This window comes from Sciurus carolinensis, chromosome 2 (genome assembly GCF_902686445.1).
Source record: "Sciurus carolinensis chromosome 2, mSciCar1.2, whole genome shotgun sequence".
NCBI classification, from domain to species: Eukaryota; Metazoa; Chordata; class Mammalia; order Rodentia; family Sciuridae; genus Sciurus; species Sciurus carolinensis.
The window spans coordinates 43,917,934-43,937,634 of record NC_062214.1 but is presented as its reverse complement, the minus strand read 5'-3'; the positions used below and the strand labels follow the sequence as shown (position 1 = coordinate 43,937,634).

General features: G+C 43.4%; 1 protein-coding gene across 1 annotated transcript in view; it reads right to left on the bottom strand.

Annotated features, from left to right (window-relative positions):
* Slc24a3 (solute carrier family 24 member 3) overlaps positions 1-19,701 on the bottom strand; it is a 521,781-nt gene that overhangs the window by 448,563 nt on the left and 53,517 nt on the right.

Here is a 19,701-nt window from a genome sequence, read left to right as displayed (position 1 = left end):
AGAAAATAAGGAAGAACATGAGACATATGTCTGGGCGGGATCGCTATATGTTTCATGTGAAAATGGAGACTCTAGGATGACTACTGAGAAGGAATGGATGAAAAAATCTTGGGGAGTCCAACATTCATCCAGAGGGCAAGTAGAGGAAAAGAATACACGAAAGGATGATGACAGGAAGGGAAAGAACAAGGGAACATGGTGTTATGGGAGGGAGGTAGAAAGAGAATTCAAGAAAAGAATAGTCAATGGTCTTGACCACCATGGACAAATCCAGTAAGACAAAAGCAGAGAAATAATAACTTGAGCTTGACATCAGGGTTCACTGGAATATGGAGGCAGCCAATCAAGATGGCTCTTTCTAGCAACTTGGCACTAAAGGAAGAAATGATATGAGACCATAACTACTTCTTGAATGTCTAGAATGGCTGTGGTCAGAAAATGGATATAAATCCAAGACAAGGGCCTAATTTGTGGGTCCAGTGGCCTTCATTTAAGGCCACAGGGTGCACCCAGCCACATTGACTGGTATTTGGAAGTGGTCAAGGAAGAGATGAATGTCATCATACTGACTTCTCTATTCTTATAGTGATTCAGTTTCCCAGGTGATTCCACAAAGTACCACTCAGGAAAGAAAGGGGAAACATGAACATGGTTTTCCCCAACACCTAATTACCACTGGCTCAGAGTTGGTGCTCAGTAGGTACAAGTCGAAATCATCATTCCCATTGTACCTATGGGCAAAGAGAGACTCATGGGAATTTTTTGGAAATCACAATGCTTAAGGGCATCTTACTTAAGGCAAAAGCATACACAGAATATCTGCAGCTCATACTGAGGTCTTCCTCAGTTAAACATAGCCCTATTCCTCAAGGTAAAATTATCAACATACCTAATTATAATTTATACATATTGGTCAGGACATCCCCAGAATTTTTTTCTCAAAAAGGAGTGAAATACTGCAATAAACAATAATTTTAGACACTGAAACACAAAAACCTACATGGTAGCCACATGTATCACCTTAACTAAAATTGTCAAAACACCACCAAAGAAATAATTCAAAGTTTGCTAAGCATTTGTGCAGTTTGGTTAATTGGAATTATTGACTCTTAGAATTGAGAATATAATAATAAGAGAAAAAATGTTTTTATTGTAGAGGTCTTTCACCTCTTTTGTTAGATTGATTCCAAAGTATTTTTTTTGAGGCTATTGTGAATGGAGTGGTTTTCCTAATTTCTCTTTTAGAGGATTTATCACTTATGAATAGAAATGCATTAGATTTACACATATTGATTTTATATCCTGCTACTTTACTATAGTAATGCAGTCACATCAATTTTTATAGCAGCTCAATTCACAATAGCTAGATTGTGGAACCAACCTAGATGCCCTTCAACAGATGAATGGATAAAGAAACTCTGGCATATATACAAAATGGAATACTATTCACCCATAAAGAAGAATATTATGACATTTGCAGAGAAGTGGATGGAATTGGAGGATATCATGCTAAGTGAAATAAGTCAATCCTAAAAAAACGAAAGGCTGAATGTTTTCCCTGATAAGTGAATAATGATATATAATGGGAGTGAAAGGGGTGAGAGTGAGAGAAGTGTGGAGGAATTTAGATTATGTAGAGGGAAATGAGAGGGGGGGAGTTATGAAAAATGGTGGAATGAGACAGACATCATTACCCTATGTACATGTATGATTACACAAATAGTATGAATCTACATTGTGCACAATCATAGAAACGAAAAGTTGTACCCCATTTGTGTATAATGAATCCAAATGCAGTCTGTCAAAATAAAAAATAATTTAAAAAAAGAATAGAAAAAAATTCAAGAATTCATGAAAAAAACAATAAGGTCCGAGGCCTTAAACTCCAACAAGCAGTTCTCAATATAAATATAATATCATCATAACATGACCTCAAATGTGGATAATGGCACTCCTTCATCTCAGGCTGGGTTGCCTCAGAAGCAACCCCTGAGAAGATCTGAGCACCACTGGTCATATGGGAGGTGATTTCAGGAAGAACCTATAAGGAAACAGGGAAGTGGGCAGAGAAGCCAGTTGCCAAAATGAGCAAGGAGTCCCTGACCCTTCTTGGAAGCCAGAGTAGACATGCATCTCAGCCACCAGGGTGTGAGGGAGCTTGGGTATTTATCCACCTACTCCTGGTCTGCCATGAATTGAAAGCTGTTCCCAAAGGACATTAATCCTCCTGCATTTTCAACCAACCACATGGGTATCCAAAGTGAGCTCTGGTGTCCAGTAAAGACTCTGGACAATGAAATTCAGGTTCTAGAAGCTATAATTTGCCAATATGTACTGAAGAAGCCAGTACAAGGCAAACGGTCAGGGCACCAGGAATCTGCCAGCCCCTGTGGTATGGAAAGAGTCAGGCTGTGGCTGACTGATTGGCCATTTTCTGTTGTCATAATCTGGGTCAGAGAAAGGCACTCTATGGAACTGCAATTCTAAGGGTCAGGAAGACCCCAAAGATCTGTAAAGAAACAAATGTATCCCTTGCAATGACTTCCAAAGTTCTTTTTTATGCCAAGTTTCCATCGTTCTGTAATTCTAAGAGAAAAGCTGATACCAATTAAGAGATGTAAAAGTAAAGCCAGCTATTGTAGCAGAAAATTAGAGGATTTTTTTACATAATGATTCAATATCTTCAGGAATTAGAGACTATTAAGGCAGCACCTCTGGATTCCAAAACCTACAAACTTTTATCTCAAAAAAAAATGTATTTGACCACTGACCACTGATATAATAATGCAGAGACTACAGTCTGGGAAAATGTGGTGAAAACAATGCATTTCATTCATTTTCCTTCCCAGTGAGAACCAAGTCTGACAGCATTATAACCCAGTGAGTTCATTTGTCCTCACAAAACTTCCAGGTAAGTAGAAAAAGGCAGTTGATTCTGTGGTCAACTTACCTTTGGGTTAAATAAGGCAGAGCAGATGTGATGTGCCTAAGATCAGAGTCAACCCATGGGCCACATCAACCGCCTCTAATGGTTTTCCTGTCTTCCACTTTTGAGTGTCTGTTATATACAAACAGCTTTCTATTCTTCAATATGTTTCATCTTCACACCAATCCTACATGGAAATATTAGCTCCAGGTTTGCAAATAAGGAAAGTGAGACAGCCTAAAAAAACTTGTCCAAGATTGAGCAAGTGGGAGAATAGGGATATGAACCCAATTCTTCTGACTTCAGATGCCAAATTTTTGGTAGTTCCCTGGATGGGATAAAATTAATTGTGGTTGCACTGTACAGACAATCGTAAGGTGGATAGATAGTGTAAGTCCAGTGAACACTGTCTCTCACTGGACCTATGTTCCCAGAAATTATTAGGAGTAACAGTGAGGCCTGAGCATCACCCCTTGAAAGCATCACAAACAAAAAATAAGAAGACCTTACTAAAACACCACTCTATGTCTGATGCTCTGCTCAGTGTAGATTTCCTAGAGACTGAGCTGGTCCCACTGGAGGGTTGCATTTAGGGAAGAGGGGCAGAGGTGGGCAGTGGGAAGACTTGGAGGGCAGGGCAGGTGGAATGGATACCGAGAGGTGTCCACACTTGCTGTTTCCACTGCTTTCTGTTGCTCACCTACCCAAGCTTCCTTGGACTTCTCTGCTACAGCAAAGAGGCTGCTCCGCAAAGCTGCACTTGAGCAATGTCAACAAAAACACTTGGCCCCTGTCCACCAAATTCTTGGCTCCTCATCTGCCAGGCCCTGGAAGTTGCATGTTGGCCTAATTAGTCAGGGGAAGGGGTGAGTGTCGGGGGTGAAGAGGGGAAGCAGCAGTCTCCCATGACACATGTCACCAGCAGAGGCAGTTTGGATGACCGTGGGCTCCAAAAAGAGGGGACAGGAGTGAAACTGGAAATGGTGTGGGGTGCTGCTGGGAGGGAGGAAGCCCAGTTCTCAATCTGAGCCTCAAGCTGCATGCACTGAGGAAGGAAAGAAAGTGGAGGCTTCGTGCCAAGTTTCCATTACAGAGCTGTGTGCTCACCCTCTCGTGCTCCAGTGAGTTCTCTCTCTCTTCTGTTTGCTTTCTTCATCTCTCTTTGTCTCTCTCTCCCCCTCCTCCTTTTCATGCCTGGAGCGTAGAAAGCCTAAGGATTTCTGACACCAAGAATGGAGCTTCTTGGGTGCTCCCTGACAAACAGCCCCAGCCACAGCTTTCACCCCAAGGCTAACACACAGTCTCCTGTGAGCAACTTTATCCCACAGGGGCTTCCAGCCCTAACCGGGTGCTGATCCCAGGCCCAGCAGGGAGGTAGGGCTGCCTGCTCTCTGCTGAAGGAATTAACTCCTTCAGACACCTGGGCAAGCAGCAGAGAGGGACTGTGCTGCATAATCAGCAAAAGCATCTTTTATGTGCCAAGTATCCTTCCTTGTACCATCTCACTACCTCCTCTTACAGAGTGTTGCCCATTTTTCTGCTGCTGCTGACAGAGTTAAATATTCAAGCTGGGTTCTAAACTTACATCTGACTGCAAAGTCCAAGTATGCACTTCCTACCTTCTCTGAGAGTTCTGGGAGCCTTGGGGAGTATCCTTATGGGATCAAGGCCTTATAACCTTACATCCCTTTAAGAGGACATATTAACTTTCCCCTCCCTCTGAACTGAAACACTGAGCTGCTTTTTGTAAACTAGAATGGAGAAAGCCACCATTCTCAAATATCCAGAGAACCACGCACCAGCCACCCTCCTCCCCTTTTCAGATGCAGAAACTGAGTCTTGGAATGCCTTAGAAAGGAGTGAGTGGCACAAGAACACAGCGATGGCAGCAGCCACTGACTTTGGCTCTCTGGGCTGGCTCAGCTCTCCTCAACCAAGGCTATAAATACCCCACCCTGCAGTTTACACAGCTGCCTCTACTCTATGCACCCCGGGTCTTCACCCCGGGGTTGGAGGTCAGGTTTACACAAGCCAGCTGCCAGTGGACTGCCTTCTGCAGACTGCAGCAAGCAGCACCACTCTCCAAATGACCCCTTCCTTTCCCCACTCCTTCAGTCTCAAGAGGCTTTGCCTGGTGATTCTCACCCTCTGTGGGTGAAGAGGGGGCCGTAGAGTCCTGACTTAATACATGTGGATCTTTTGCATGGATTTTTATTTTTTTTTTTTTTGAGACAGGGTCTCACTATGTTGCCCAGTCTAGCTTCAAACTTACAACCTCCTGCCTCAGCTTCCCAAGTTGGACAGAAAATTGCACTGTGCTTGGCTTAATGTGGATTTTTGAAACTAAAGTTTCCCTCTGCATTTGTTCATGGTCCTTGGAAAGGAGTAAAATTGTAGAAAGGTTGCAACTCAACAAAATGAGCTCTCCAAACACATCAGGAGGAAGAAGCTGGGAGCTAAATGAACTCTGCAATTGGTTTCCCTCAACTACCTCAAATCTTCCCAAAAGACAGAAAGAGAGATCCAGAAAAGGTGTCTGAAAGAAGAACTCTGAGCTGCAGAGAGATCATGGATTTCATTTAAACTTCTCTCCTTCTAGCAGTTTGCGCACGATGTCTGCTGGGCAAAGGGACTCTGAGAAACTGGCAGGCTGGGTCAAGTTCCCCTCCACTGTCTCCAACTTAGCTATGGCAGTCACAGACAGCAGCCTTCATACTTGATTTAAACGTCTTCCCAGAAGGAAACACATTGGAGGTTGAATCCATTTGGGAATCTCAGTCCCTCCAAAGGGACCTCTCTTTCACTCAGGGGGGGAAGGGCAAACAGGTAACCAACCCCAGTCATCTGCTCAGTTGAAATAGGGCACTTCACTCGATGCCCTGTCCTCTGCACCTCGCAGCATCAGAACCTCCTGGGACCAGACAAGAGTGGGAAACTGCATCTAACAAGACCCAAGGAGATCCCTGGGCATATTAGTGTCTGAGTTGATGTTCCAAACATGGCCAGCAAAAGGACTGCAGAACATGCAAGGACCTGGCATTGCTGCTGGACCAAGGACACAGAGAAAGCAAAAGGAAGGGAAGACAAGGACTTCATCAAGCTGCCAGGGCTCCTGGGCTTCCCTGTGAAATGGGTGAGGTTCAGTCACGTTCTGCCTCTGTGGAGACTGGTCCCATTACCAGTCTCCATGCAAAGTCACCCAAGGGAAGGGAAAGACAAGGGCCAGCTTTCTCACTACTTCCCACCAAAATCTCCTCCTCTTCCTGTCCACCTCACATTGACCCCTCCACTGTCCCCCTCCTATTGCCTACACTGACCCTGACAAATTGAATGTAGGGAGGGAGGTGGTTGAGCCCCCAGCAAGGATGGCCTTGGGAACAAGGAACAACTCAAAGCACCCAAAGGCCTGACAAGAGTCCAAACTGGCCCCAAATGTAAATTCTTCTATGGATATTGGAAATATCAAGGTGGGTTCTTTGTAAGACTGATGTGATGGTAGGGGAGTTCATATAGCCCCCAACTCCTCACTACTTACGATGGAAAGTCCTTCTTCTAGGCAGCCTTCCTGGACCCTCCAGGAACCTGCTCACCAAAAACTGTCTTTATTTAATTGCTCATCCCCAGCCTCTGGCTTTGTTTTTCTCATCTCTGGGTCTCTAAGCCCATCTATCCCCAAAAAGGTGGCCTGAAACTTAGCAGATGCATCATAGTCATAATGTCCTAATGTTCCATTAGAGCCAGCATCTGAGTAAGACTTGGGGGGCGGTTGTCAACAAACCCCCAGGAGAATAGGGAAGCCTTGAGTGTCCAGGGAAGATCCCAGATAGCCAACAGCACTCCTCAGGGTCATGACTCTTGACTTTGGGGTTAACTCTAAGTGATAGGTACAGGAATTTTAGAGGCAAATCTGAATCAGAATCCAGATCTTCTAGGATCCTGAAGCAAACAATCTGCATTACAACCTTGCTACTCAGAGGATCAGCACATCCATATAACCTGAGAGCTTGTGAGAAATGCAGAACCTTGCATCAGACCCTGTACTTTCATAAAGTGACTCATGTGCACACTGAATTGAAGAAGGAAGGATCGTCGAAGTCCCCAGCACAGCACTGTTTGATCTTTCAGTCTCTAAAGTTCAAAATCAGAGTTCCCCGCAACATCCCAGGAATTGGGAAAGCTCTTCAGTAAGAACACATAAGCCCCTACTAGAGGTGGGCTTTAGCATCCACATGGGGTCTGGCCACCCAGAGACACTTCCTCCCTTATATGTCTCAATAGCACCCTTTTAAAATCGCTTTGAAAGTCTTGAGAAAAATCAAGTCCCAGCAGCCTGGTTTCAGAGAATTCACTTTTCACAGCAGCCCCGTTTTTTGTTATTAAACTACTAACTAAAGTACATGGGGTTGTTCAAACAACCTACAGGGCTGACCCCCAGGAGTGCACCCTACCCACAGCCTGCCTTCTTCTTTATGATCTGTAGACACCTCAGGGGTCCAAGCTCAGCCCTGAGAACTGACTTGCTTTCGGGTTCCCTTTTCTTGACTCTTTGCTACTCCTGAAGGCTCTCTGATGTCTTTTGATGTCTTCCCACAATCTCTAACAGCCCAAGGCTCAGGCCTCCTTGTGAATATCTCTCCTGACTAGCCTTACCTGAAGAGGACTCTCTCTCTCTCTCTCTCTCTCTCTCTCTCTCTCTCTCTCACACACACACACACACACACACAATGTTCAATGTCTATGGGGTTTTCTTCTTGCAATAGACTGAATATTCATGTCACCTCCCCCCATTTATGTGTTGAAATCCTAATCCCCTGTGTAATGGTATTAGGAAGGTGATTAGTTTATAAAGCTGGAGTATAGTCACTGAAACCCATGGATGGGATTAATGCCCTTATAAAGGGACCCCACGAAGTTTTCTAGCCCTTCTTATACCACATGAGGGTACAATGAGAAGACACAGTCTGCAACCCCACCAAAACCTGATCACACTGTCCCCCTGATCTCAGACTTCCATCCTCCAGACCTGTGAGAAATAAATTTCTCTTGTTTAAGCCACCAAGTTTATGGTATTCTTCTAGAGCTGGCTAAGACATTTCTCAAATATTAATACAGAGTATGCAGGTAATCTTATTAAAATGCAGATTCTGAGTCAGAAGGCCTGGGATGGGCCCTGTGATTCTGAACTTCTACAAGTTCTCAGTGGATGCCAGGGCTGCTGGTCCAAAAACCACTCTGATCAATGAGACATAATAATAGCTTTAAATGAAGGCATGTACACATTCATGAAAGGGTCTGAGACTACATGCAAATGTGTGCCCCAGCTCGGCTGAATTTCAGGAAGAAACTTTCAAGTTTCTGGGCAATGTATTCTGCAGTAGCCCCAAGAACTCTCAAAGACCTCCAGTTGGGTGAGACTGAGCAATTTCAATGGAACACAGGCCTTTGGAAGTGAAATGGTAGGAATGAAAGTGAAGAGGATGATGCTGTCATCACTTGTGTGTTCCACCTAGGAGAGGGAGGATGAAGGTGTCAGAGACATTCATCTCTTTGTGCAGTAATTTTGCAGACTCAACAAAAGCAGGAACCTACTGGGTGCTAAAGATTATTATATAGTACTTAGGAACAAATACTAAAACCGAATCACCTAATGAGGAGCAGTGAAATAAACCACGTATGTCCCAGGTCACAGGGGCATAGTAGAGCTTTTACCCCACCCATTCTCGCTGTCCTGAATAATCCAAGGACAAGAAGCTAATTCATTGCAACTTGTGTTGGTGTCTGTGAAACTGGTATTATAACAAAGGCAATGTTCAAGAAAGAGGAGGTAGATGGAAACAGATGAACCCACAATTCAATAGGGGTAATGTGGATCCCTGGCTCTGAAATGGAAATCATCTTTCAGACAGAGGCTGCCAGTTAAAATGCTACTTTTCACACTCCCTGGGTTTTCTTTGACCATCTGGCCTGATTCTAACCTACCCAGGAATGTTGGGAAATTAAATGGAGAAACATCTGTTTAAGCCACTAAGTCTATGATATTCTGTTATACATGGCTAAGATATTTCTCAAACATTAATGTGCATGCACGCACATAACCTAGGTAAATGGTTACCTATCCTCTTCTAAGCTCTTGAAATGCTCCTAAAGAACATTCTAAAAAGCAGAACTCCAAATACCATGGTGATCAGTCTAGGTCTGTGCTGTACCAAAGAAATCTTGATTAGATTGTCAGGTACCCACATCATCCAACATGGCAGCCATTAGCCACATGTGGCTATTATTCACTTTAAATATGACTATGCAACTAGTAATGAATTTTTTAAATTTAATTTTAATTATTGTAAATTTAAATAGCCATATGTGACCAATGGCTACACCAAGGGGTTTGGCCTTACCTCATAAGTAGGATGTACCCATTCCAAGGTAATGAATCAAGGTGGAATCCCTCTGTCAGCACACCGCAGGGGCAAGGAAAGGCAAAGAAAACTGCAAAGGCATTTAGATAGAGGTGATCGAACATGCTAATGTGACAAAGAAGATGGGGCTGATTGATTTTTTTTTTTTAATTTGGTCTTCCTTTTTTGCCTGGGATGAAGAATCACTCATTCACAGTAGAGTCATAACATTAAGTCAATCTTACTGTTTGAAGAAAATGGAAAGAATCATAACAAATCATGCAATCTGTTAAGATTTGCATCTGGAATATCCCCCAAAGGCTCATGTGTTGAAGGCATGGTCCACAATGCAGCCATGTTCAGAGGTGGGGCTTCGAGGAAGTGATCAGATCAGGAGGACTCTAATGTCATCAGTGGATGATCCACTGGTAGATTCAAATTCGATGGCATTATTGGTAAATGCTAGAAACTTTAGGAGGGGGGGCCTAGTTGGGGGAAGTAGGTCACTGAAGGGTTACCTTGAAAGGGTTTGTCTTTTCCCTGACCCCACCCCCTCTGCTTCCTAGCCGTCATGAGGTGAGCAGCTCTGTTCCACCATTCCCTCTCCGCCAGGATGCTGTGCCTTACCACGGACCTGAAAGCAAGGGAGCCAGCTGACTACAGACTGAAACCTCCAAAATCAGGAACCAAAACAGATCTTTCCTCCCCTAAGTTGATTTTCTCCAGTATTCATCAAAGCAAGGAAAAGCTGTCTAACACGTAGCCCCAAGCCCTCTTAGACAAGCGATCTTACTCTGTGACACAGAAGCATCCCTCAATCAGCATTTAAAGAAAAACTAACTCAGGTTGATCAAGAAAATATCTGAGGTGTACATGGGAAGGTAGCTGGGCATCTGGTAACAATCGCAGGCCTTTGGCAACTAGGGATTCTGGCTCTCTATCTCTCAATAGTTTTGGACTTTTGGAGAAATTGAATCACTTTATCAGATATTGCATCTGAAAATTGGAAGGCATGAATGAGGTGACCTCTAAAGTTTCTCAAGTTTGGATTTTAAGGATACATAAATGTGTGTGAGTATGTATTAAATATTGCGTAGTGATCTGATGAAGGCTAATAGAGTTCCTAGCTTTCAGAGCTGTATACTCCAGGGAGACGGTCCACATGCCTTTTTTGAGAGTGGAAAGAAAATATTAGAACCTTCATAGCTGTATCACATGCCTCTCTAAAAATAAGAAAACCACATAGTTATTTAATATTTAAAGTAAGGGTAAATAATATATAAAATATGGGTAAAATATTAACAATAAAATATGCAGTGGCACCTACAGGGTCCATGTGCCAGTACTGGGTGGGGCCTGAAAAAAGAGCACAGGATAGACTTGGTATCCCTAGCTTCTAGAATACATTATAGCATAATGTGTTTTATATGGATTCACTTGAAATGATTCATTGATATTATTTGAAATAGTAAAATCTTTTCAATAATTTGAAATGAGATGAGAACATGATCTTGAATTTTTTATATCATGCAAATGTGCACTGATTATTTATTACCAAAGAATTTTTAAAATGCTGTCTTTAGAAATGAATTACATATTACATAAGTATGCTAACCTTTTCTAAGAACACACGTGGCCACCAGGTAAGTATGCACCTAGCAGATATTTTCAGAGAACATACACATGGGCCCACCCACCCCAACTCACCTATATATGTCCTTCAAGATGACATTTTAATAGCCAGTGAAAAAGTAGCTGCTTCACTAAAGAAATCTGTTCTATGGAAAGAGCATCTTGAAAACAAATATGAAGAAATTCTGTTGCCCTTCCTGCAATGATAAAAGTTAGTAGATTTGCCGAACTTGGTAGCACACTCCTGTAATCCCAGCAGCTCAGCAGGGAGGCTGAGACAGGAGGATCAGGAGTTCAAAGTCAGCTTCAGCAAAAGTGAGGTGCTAAGCAAGTCAGTGAAACCCTGTCTCTAAATAAAATACAAAATAGGACCCACCATTTGATCCAGTTATCCCACTCCTCAGCCTATATCCAAAGGACTTAAAATCAGCATACTACAGTGACACAGTCACATCAATATTTATAGCAGCTCAATTCACAATTGCTAGATTATGGAACCAACCTAGATGCCCTTCAACAGATGAATGGATAAAGAAACTGTGGTATATATACATAATGGAATATTATTCATCCATAAAGAAGAAGAATATTATGGCATTTGCAAATAAATGGATGGAATTGGAGACTATCATGCTAAGTGAAATAAACCAATCCCAAAAAACCAAAGGTAGAATGTTTTCCCTGATAAGTGGATGATGACATATAATTGGGGTGGGCAACGTGGGGAGTTAGAGAAGAATGGAGGAACTTTAGATTATGTAGAAGGAAATGAGAGGAAGCGGGGGTATGAAAAATCGTGGAATGAGACAGACATCATTACCCTATGTACATGTATGATTACATGAATGGTATGAATCTACATCATGTACAACCCTAGAAACGAAATGATGTACACCACTGGTGTACAATGACTCAAAATACAGTCTGTAAATAAATAATTAATTAAAAATCAATAAATAAAATAAAATACAAAATAAGGTTGGGATGTAGCTCAGTGGTAAGTGCCCCTGAGTTCAATCCCTGGTACCAAAAAAAAAAAAAAAAGTAGACTCTATAAATAGATCTTTATGTTCCACCTAAAACTTGAAAGTAGAATTATGTGATCTTACGAAAAACATTCCAAAACAAGAAGTTCCAATTAGTTTTTAGCATGTTTATTAACAATATGTAAATACAACATCTTTTGAAAAGTTGCACATCTATCAATAGAAATTTTTCATACATCTAATACTTTTGATTCCTGCAAATTTACCAAATTTGAGAACCTGAGGTTGTCTTTAAAACTTACCTGTTTGCAAAATTTGATCACACCACATCTTTGGCTCCTCAAAAATCACTGTCAATGCCCATCACTTGGGCTTGGATACATAGTCCAATTTATTCCTGAGAATAAGTATAAAATTATCTGCTGTTTCCTTTTAGGCTGCCTTGTCTCTGCCATCAGAGAAGAGGGTAAGAAGCAAGACTTTTCCTCATTCTCAGCTTTTCTTAATTCATACCAATGAAGAGAAGTATCATGAGGAGTCAGGCAGAGGGAAGAGAAATTGGGAAAAATTTCTTCTCCCAATCCCAACAGGTCACCTGTATTCAATGTACCAAGTTCCAAGATTCTCTAGTGGGTGGGGAGAAGGAAGAGCAATGGCAGGAAAAAGGATGTACAATGTGAGCAGATGAAAGAACATTTCATCTGCTCACAAAGAATAAGAAACTTATCTTCAATTACTACACTACAGTGATCCATGTGTTTCTTTTTTTTTTTTATTGTAAACAAATGGGGTCCCATCTTGTTTCTCTGGTTGTACATGAAGTAGAGGCATACCATTTGTGTAACCATACATTTACATAGGGTGATGGTGTTTGATTCATTCTGTTATTTTTCCTCCCCCCTACCCCTCTTTTCCCTCTATACAGTCCCTCCTTCCTCCATTCTTGTACCCCTCCCACCCTCTGTTATGTATCATCATCTGCTTATCAGTGAGATCATTTGCCCTTTGGTTTTTTGAAATTGGCTTATCTCACTTAGCATGATATTCTCCAATTTCATCCATTTGCCTGCAAATGCCAAAATTTTATTATTCTTTATGACTGAGTAATATTCCATTGTGTATATATACCACAGTTTCTTTATCCATTCATCAATTGAAGGGCATCTAGGTTGGTTCCACAATAGCTGCTCAATTCACAATAGCCAGATTGTGGAACCACGTGTTTCTTATTTCCTCCATTAGGCAATAAGCTTCACAGTGCTCTCTGACTGTGTGTGTGTGTGTGTGTGTGTGTGTGTGTGTGTGTGTGTGTGTTTGGCCCCCAGTAAACCATGCCAGGAGTTCGGTGCCTATGCTCCCCATTCCTAGCATCCCTTCACCATTCTTTCTCCCTTAATTTGCATCAACCTCAGACTTTCATTTGGGAGCAACCCTCCACCACTCCCAGTCCACCAGCTCTGGGGTCTATTCTCCCCCACACCATGGATGTGCCTGTCCCAGTGGTATGGCCATCTGTTACCATCTTAATGTTGAATGACCCCTAAAAGCCTACAGTTAAAGGGTTAGTCCCCAGCTTGGTGCTACTGGGAGGTGCTGGAACCTTTAGGAGGCGGAGTCTAGTGGGAGATTTTAGGTCATTATGGGTGTGGCCTAAAAAGGTTGTGGGGTGCTGGTCTCTTTCTTCCACTTTCTTTTACTTCTCAATCCACACCACAGGCTCAGAGCAAGGTGACCAATAAACTGTGGACTGAAACCTCCAAAACTGACACCCAAAATTAAACCTTTCTTCTTTATTAGTTGACAAGCTCAAGTATTTGTTACAGTAACAGAAAGCTGACTAACACACCAACCAAAGGTTCACATCCCACAGGCCATGATTGTTTCTGAGAAGTGCCCATAACTGAGAGAGTTATGGGAACAGCAGAGTTACCAGGAGATAGACTTACCCACTTTCTGCCAGTGGGAAGATAGACTCACCCACTTTCTCCCAGTGGGCTTGAACCTGGACTTAGGAGGGTTTGGAAGCTTAGAGTCCAATAATGCTGCCATCATACAAAGGTAAATACAGTCAGGTCACAAAGCAGGCAGTCAACATCTTGATGATATCACATATCAGCCTTGAATACCTGAGATCGGACTGTTCACCAGCTTTTCAATGGCACATTGCAATGGCTTCCCTCCGGAGCCTGAGCCAGACAGGGTTGGATTTTCTAGAATAGCACCTGAGAGACTCCAAGTTGATCCATGATCCCCCTTTTTTTATTCCATCCCACATAAAATCTGACGAAGTCTAAAACAGAAACCCAGTAAAGCTCTTCCCCAGTTTTCTTTTCTTCAGCCTGGTTTCATTGTGGCATACTGCTAATCAGAGAATTATTTTCTCTGCATAAATGCCCCTCATTCTTCCATGAACATAGAGCCTCCCAGATGGCTTCTATGAACGCATCTCACACAGAGCTAAGAGCAACGGGAAATGTGTGGGAATGAGATGAGAGATGAGTATGGGGGACACAGGGCTTGAGTACAAGGTGCAGTGGCAGAAGGTGGCTTCTGATGGTGGATCAATGTAGCCTATGAACAGCACCCCAAACACCCAGCTAGCCTGTGCCAACAGACAGGCAGATGCTATCACAGTCAAATAAACAAGACTCAAATGTCATTTTGATATTACAGTAACGCTTTAGATTGCAACACAATCATGCAATCAATGTTGGCAGGTTGGATTCCCCCAAAGCTGAGTTTGAGATAAAGACTTGGGTGCAAGTAGTTTATTCTGAGGGAAAATTCAGGAAAAAGGAGTGAGGGAGAGTGGAAAGCAACACAGGGAAAGGGGAAAAAGCATATATAATGGGGCATAATGGAGGCTCATCCCACTAGCACAAGGGTACAATTCCACTAGAAATTCAACATGCATTCAGAATGCTTCCCAAAATTGCTCACAGCTTAAAAATGCCCAGAAGCATGAACTCCCCAAATTCCAGACTGCACTTTGAGTGGGTCAAGCAAGCTTCCACTCCTATGGGAGCAGGAAGCAGAAAGATATATGCTCCATGCTTGAGGCGGCATTTACCACCGTCACCATGGAGTCAGTTCACAGTGAAGTGCCCACTGGGGCTGGAACCCAAGGAGGGATGAGAGGAGATCTCGAGGGACATCAAAACATGTCACTACTGAAAGTAGCTTTGGCCTCATCTTGGAAACATCTCTCGAAGTCATGGGCACAGAGATTTTCTCACCTCTCACCATAGAACTTGACTCCAGAACTAAAATACCCTCCTGAAGCTTCATAATGAGAAATACAAGCACAAGCAGAGGACTTGCAGTGCGGTTTCCATTTAAACACAAAGTCTCTTCATTCTTCTCACTTTTTCCTACTCTTTGGCCCATGGCTTGCACCTTTCCAAGTTGGAAATTGAAACCCACAAGAGGAGAATAATAAGGCTGAGTGGAAAGAAAGATAGCATCCATGTCCTCTCAGTTTCAGTCCGAATCTGAGGTCCACCAAGAAGAAGGGGAAGCCAGGGAGAGAGGACACGACTCCATGGAACAGGGACAGGCTGACACAAGCAGGACTCTCCTGGCCACACACTGCCTGAGCAATGGGCAGAACTGTTTCTCACCATGCAGCCAGAAAAGCAAGACCTCCCTTATGCTGAGTGAACCCCTACACATCTATTTCCCTTAATTAGGGCTATGCTTAAGTAATCAGACCTTGTTTATTTTCCAGAGTTCTGACAACTAGCACTGAAATCTCATGCAAACTCCTGACTTCCCCCTGGAAAATACTCATAGAAAATGATAATCAATACTCAGTCCTTGGTATCTTCTGCATGCACCGGACCAAGGGCTCCTTGCCCATCCTCTGCAGTCTGCTCCTTACCGGCCTGTCTGCTCCCTTCTGCCCAGCCCACGGTCTCTCTCTTAAAGTCACACTGGACCATTCTCTTCTGACTGCTATGAGATACCCTGTCCATCACAGCTGCCACCAGACAAGGTCAGCGAGTCCTTTGACAGGCAGCCAGAAAGGAAAAAAAAGGCGGAGGCGGGACTCTTCCATTGTTTCTAAAAGTGGAGAAGGGACCAGGGAAAAAGAATGACAAAAGAACATACACACACACCACCAAGGGGGCTGGAAGAGCAAGGGATTCTGGGAATGAAGGGACATGTCCATCTCTTCTGAAACCACGTAGGGTTGCTCCATTGCAGAAAGATGGGTGGGTGGTAAAAGGTCAGAGGGGTCACAGACAGGAAGGGTAGGGGTAGTAAATGTATCCATGGCTGATATTATGGATGTTGTCCTTTATGCAAGATCCTTTCCACCCATTTGTTTCATCCCTTGTACCTGCAGGACCTATCGAGAAGGGGTGGCTTGACCCCAGCTCAGTGCCAGGGGCTGGTCACCAAAGTTTAAACATGATTGGAAGAATCTGCAAACAGCATCTCTCTGCCAACAGGATTAGTTCAGGAGTTATTCTAGTCAGGCCTGTGAAACATGAAGAAAAGTTTGCTGGCAGATTCAAGGAAAAGAGGGCTCTCACTCTTCAGAAAGAAATGCTGACATCAACTGTTCCTCTTTCTGTGTGAAAAAGAAATACCTGGAACCTCAGCAGCCATTTTGTTACCATGCGAAAAACTGGCTTTGGGATGAACTAACATAAGGAAGGGAGGGAAAGAAGAGAACAAAACTGAGTTCTCAATGTGACTGCTGGTCAACTGATCACACCAGCCTTGATACCCACACTACCTGCAGATAAATCTGCAGATAAATCTCCCCAGTAAGTGCATCATTTTGAATTGTTTTCTTTTTTTGGCAGTACGAAGCATCACGACTGGTATGTCACATTAAACCTTTCTGTTAAGAAGACACAAGCCTTGCCTTGACAAGCATCATGCTTTGGTTCAGAGCACTGCTCTGCAACTTTCCAACCTGTGAACTTCTTTCCATGAACTTCTTTCAAGAAGCTGGCCCTAGGTATGTGTGAACTGTTCCCTGCATCAGCCTCCCTGGATATGAAGATTTTTAAATAAAGGTGGTGAACACTCATCAGAAAGTTTCCAACCCCTTTCTCAGAGGTCTGTTCCCCATCAGGTCAGGTCATGGTCATCTGCAGGGTTGGGGAGAGCACCCACATGTGTCCTCACCTTTCCCTCAGGGCAGCCTAACAGCCTGCTCAGCAGAGAAGGACAGAAGTAAAGAGGAGGCTGGAGGAGGACTAGATGTCCCCAGAATAAACTCCCCCCCAGAAGACCTCTGGCCTTAGAGAAGTTCATGATGCCAAGATGGCACTGTTAATGGTGTCATCTGATTTATGGGGCAGTCTGAAGCATGTGTTGGGCCTCACACGGGGCTGGGGATACATCTGAAGAGTGTGGAAAGTCTTTCCCCACTTCCTGTTTCCCAAGTCACCCTGATTCAATCTCCAATTAGAAACACATTGGATCTGTGACTCAGGTTGAAGCACCTTCTCTGATGACAGGCTGTCTACTGCTGGGTGACAAACCGGAAGTCACTGAGTCAGTCAGAGGAGCATGTCTGTCCACGCCAGAGACCGACAGCTAATGGGAGAGCCGAGCTCCAGCAGTCCTGTCCTATTCTGCGAATAACGTCCCGCGAGACGTCTCCCAAGGGCCACAGAGGAGGACACGTTCTCTTAATTTCAGTCTTTCTTGGGAAGCAATAAACCAGAACTCTCTCATTTACAGAGGCAAATGGAATAGCTCTTGTCATGAGGATGCGCAAGTTGTGAACTGAGAAAATTTTTTAAATCTCTGATTCTTTGTGCTCAGTTTGGGTTTATTTACCCTTGTAATAATTACAGCTTTTGCTCCTACTACTCCCTCTAAATATAATATTGATAGAGCTTCAGCAATATCAACCCTCTCATGAGTTGATGTGCTTAGGCATTGTGCAAAGGTGCATATTACTTGCATTCATAATATTTCCCATTCTGACTGTGCCTACTGAGTGCTGGGAGTGGTTAGGGATAAATTAATTGCCTCTCAGTTTCTCACTTTTTTTTTTTTCAGTGCTAGGGGTTGAACCCAGAGAGAGTCTTGAACTTGCTAGGTAAGCCCTCTACCACTGAGCTACATCCACTGCCCTCAATTCTCCACTTGACGTGATCACAGCCTTGTGGGTTGGGTGTCATTATCCCTACTTCCCAAATAAAAAAGAAGTAGCTCAGAATGTATTCCAGCAACTTGCCAAAGTAACCAAGTGTCAAATCTCTACATTGGACTGGACTACAGGTAGCACTGAATCCAGCATCAGCCCTGTGATCATCCTGGCAGATCCTAATCACCTCCAGTTCATGAGCTTTTGAGCAGCACATCCTGGCCCAGCACCCCCACCTCAGAGCTCCCACTTCAGGGATCTTTCTTTGATCTTTTGCTGCCTTACACTAAGGATACCCGGACTCTGACCTCAGCTTAACTAAAATGATCTTCCCCTCAATGTTCCCATCTGAGACATGGAAGGAATAGGGCTGGTGGCTTAAAAAATATGTGTGATTAAGACAGATGTGGCGGTATGCCCCCATCATCCCAGCTACTGGGGAGAAGGAGAAAGGAAGATCCCAAGTTCAAAGCCAGCCTGAGCAACTTGGCAAAACTCTGTCTCAAAGTAAAATTTAAAAAGAGTTGGGGATTAAAAAGAGGGAGAGGGCTGGGGATATAGCTCAATGGTAGAGTACTTGCCTAGCATAAGCAAGCCTTGAGATCAAACTTGAGTACCACAAAAAAATAAATAAATAGGGGCAGGGACTTTACCATGGCAAGAAAATAAAAGCTATAAATGTATCAAAATGTTAATGGTGTAATCTCAGTGGTGGGTATCTGAGTGTTCATTGTGCAATTCTTTCAATGTTTCTGTATACTTGAACATCTTCATAGAAAATTTGGGGATGGAAGTAGTGTTGCAAAGGCCTTAATGGTATGTTAATATTGATATCATTCTGAGAGCTATATAAAAAAGGAAAGATCACTGTGAGGACAAGGGCTGTGGCCAAGCTCCATCAATGTGTGAAAAAATAAATAAATAAATAGCAAAAAAACATACTACCACATCACACCTTGGTTGGCTCCAAAACATGATGGGGCACTGCCATTCAGCAAAGCAATACTCTGCTTCCAAGACTGTGTCTACTATTCTTTAGTGGCCTCTGAGTGATGCAGTGCAGACTGTGGCCAAGCACACAGCCAGCATCCACCATTGAAGAGACTTCCTGGTGGCATCAGGCAGGTGCAAGCAGCCCATGCCAGAACCACACATGCCAGAGCCTTCACTCCCAAGACATCTGCACATCAGAGGCAGGACATCCCAGCACCTCACAGCCTCTCAAGCTGCACGCTTATTTCAGTTCTTCTTCCAGAACCACAGTCTGACTTATCTTCTCATCAGAGGGGCTTCGAGAACTCCTGCTCAGGAGCAAAGCCATCTCAGCAAAATGTCCACTCCCAGGAGATCCACGAAATAACTCAGCTCAGAAGCAAATGATCTCTGAGCAGCTCTCTTTACAATCCCTCCTCAGGGTGTCACTATTACTAGAAATCTTTCCTGACTAATTTAATTGTGAAACAGGACCTATTTTGTGCTAATATTAAAATGGAAATCTTCCAGTGAAATAAATGGCTCATTCCTCTGGTGAGTTATTGCCAGAACAAGAAAGAGCCTCAGTGCAATTCACTCAGTGTCCTGTAGGCCTCTCTGATTTGGTTTGGAAGACAGGGGACTTATTCGACACTTATCACCCTGGAGTAAGTG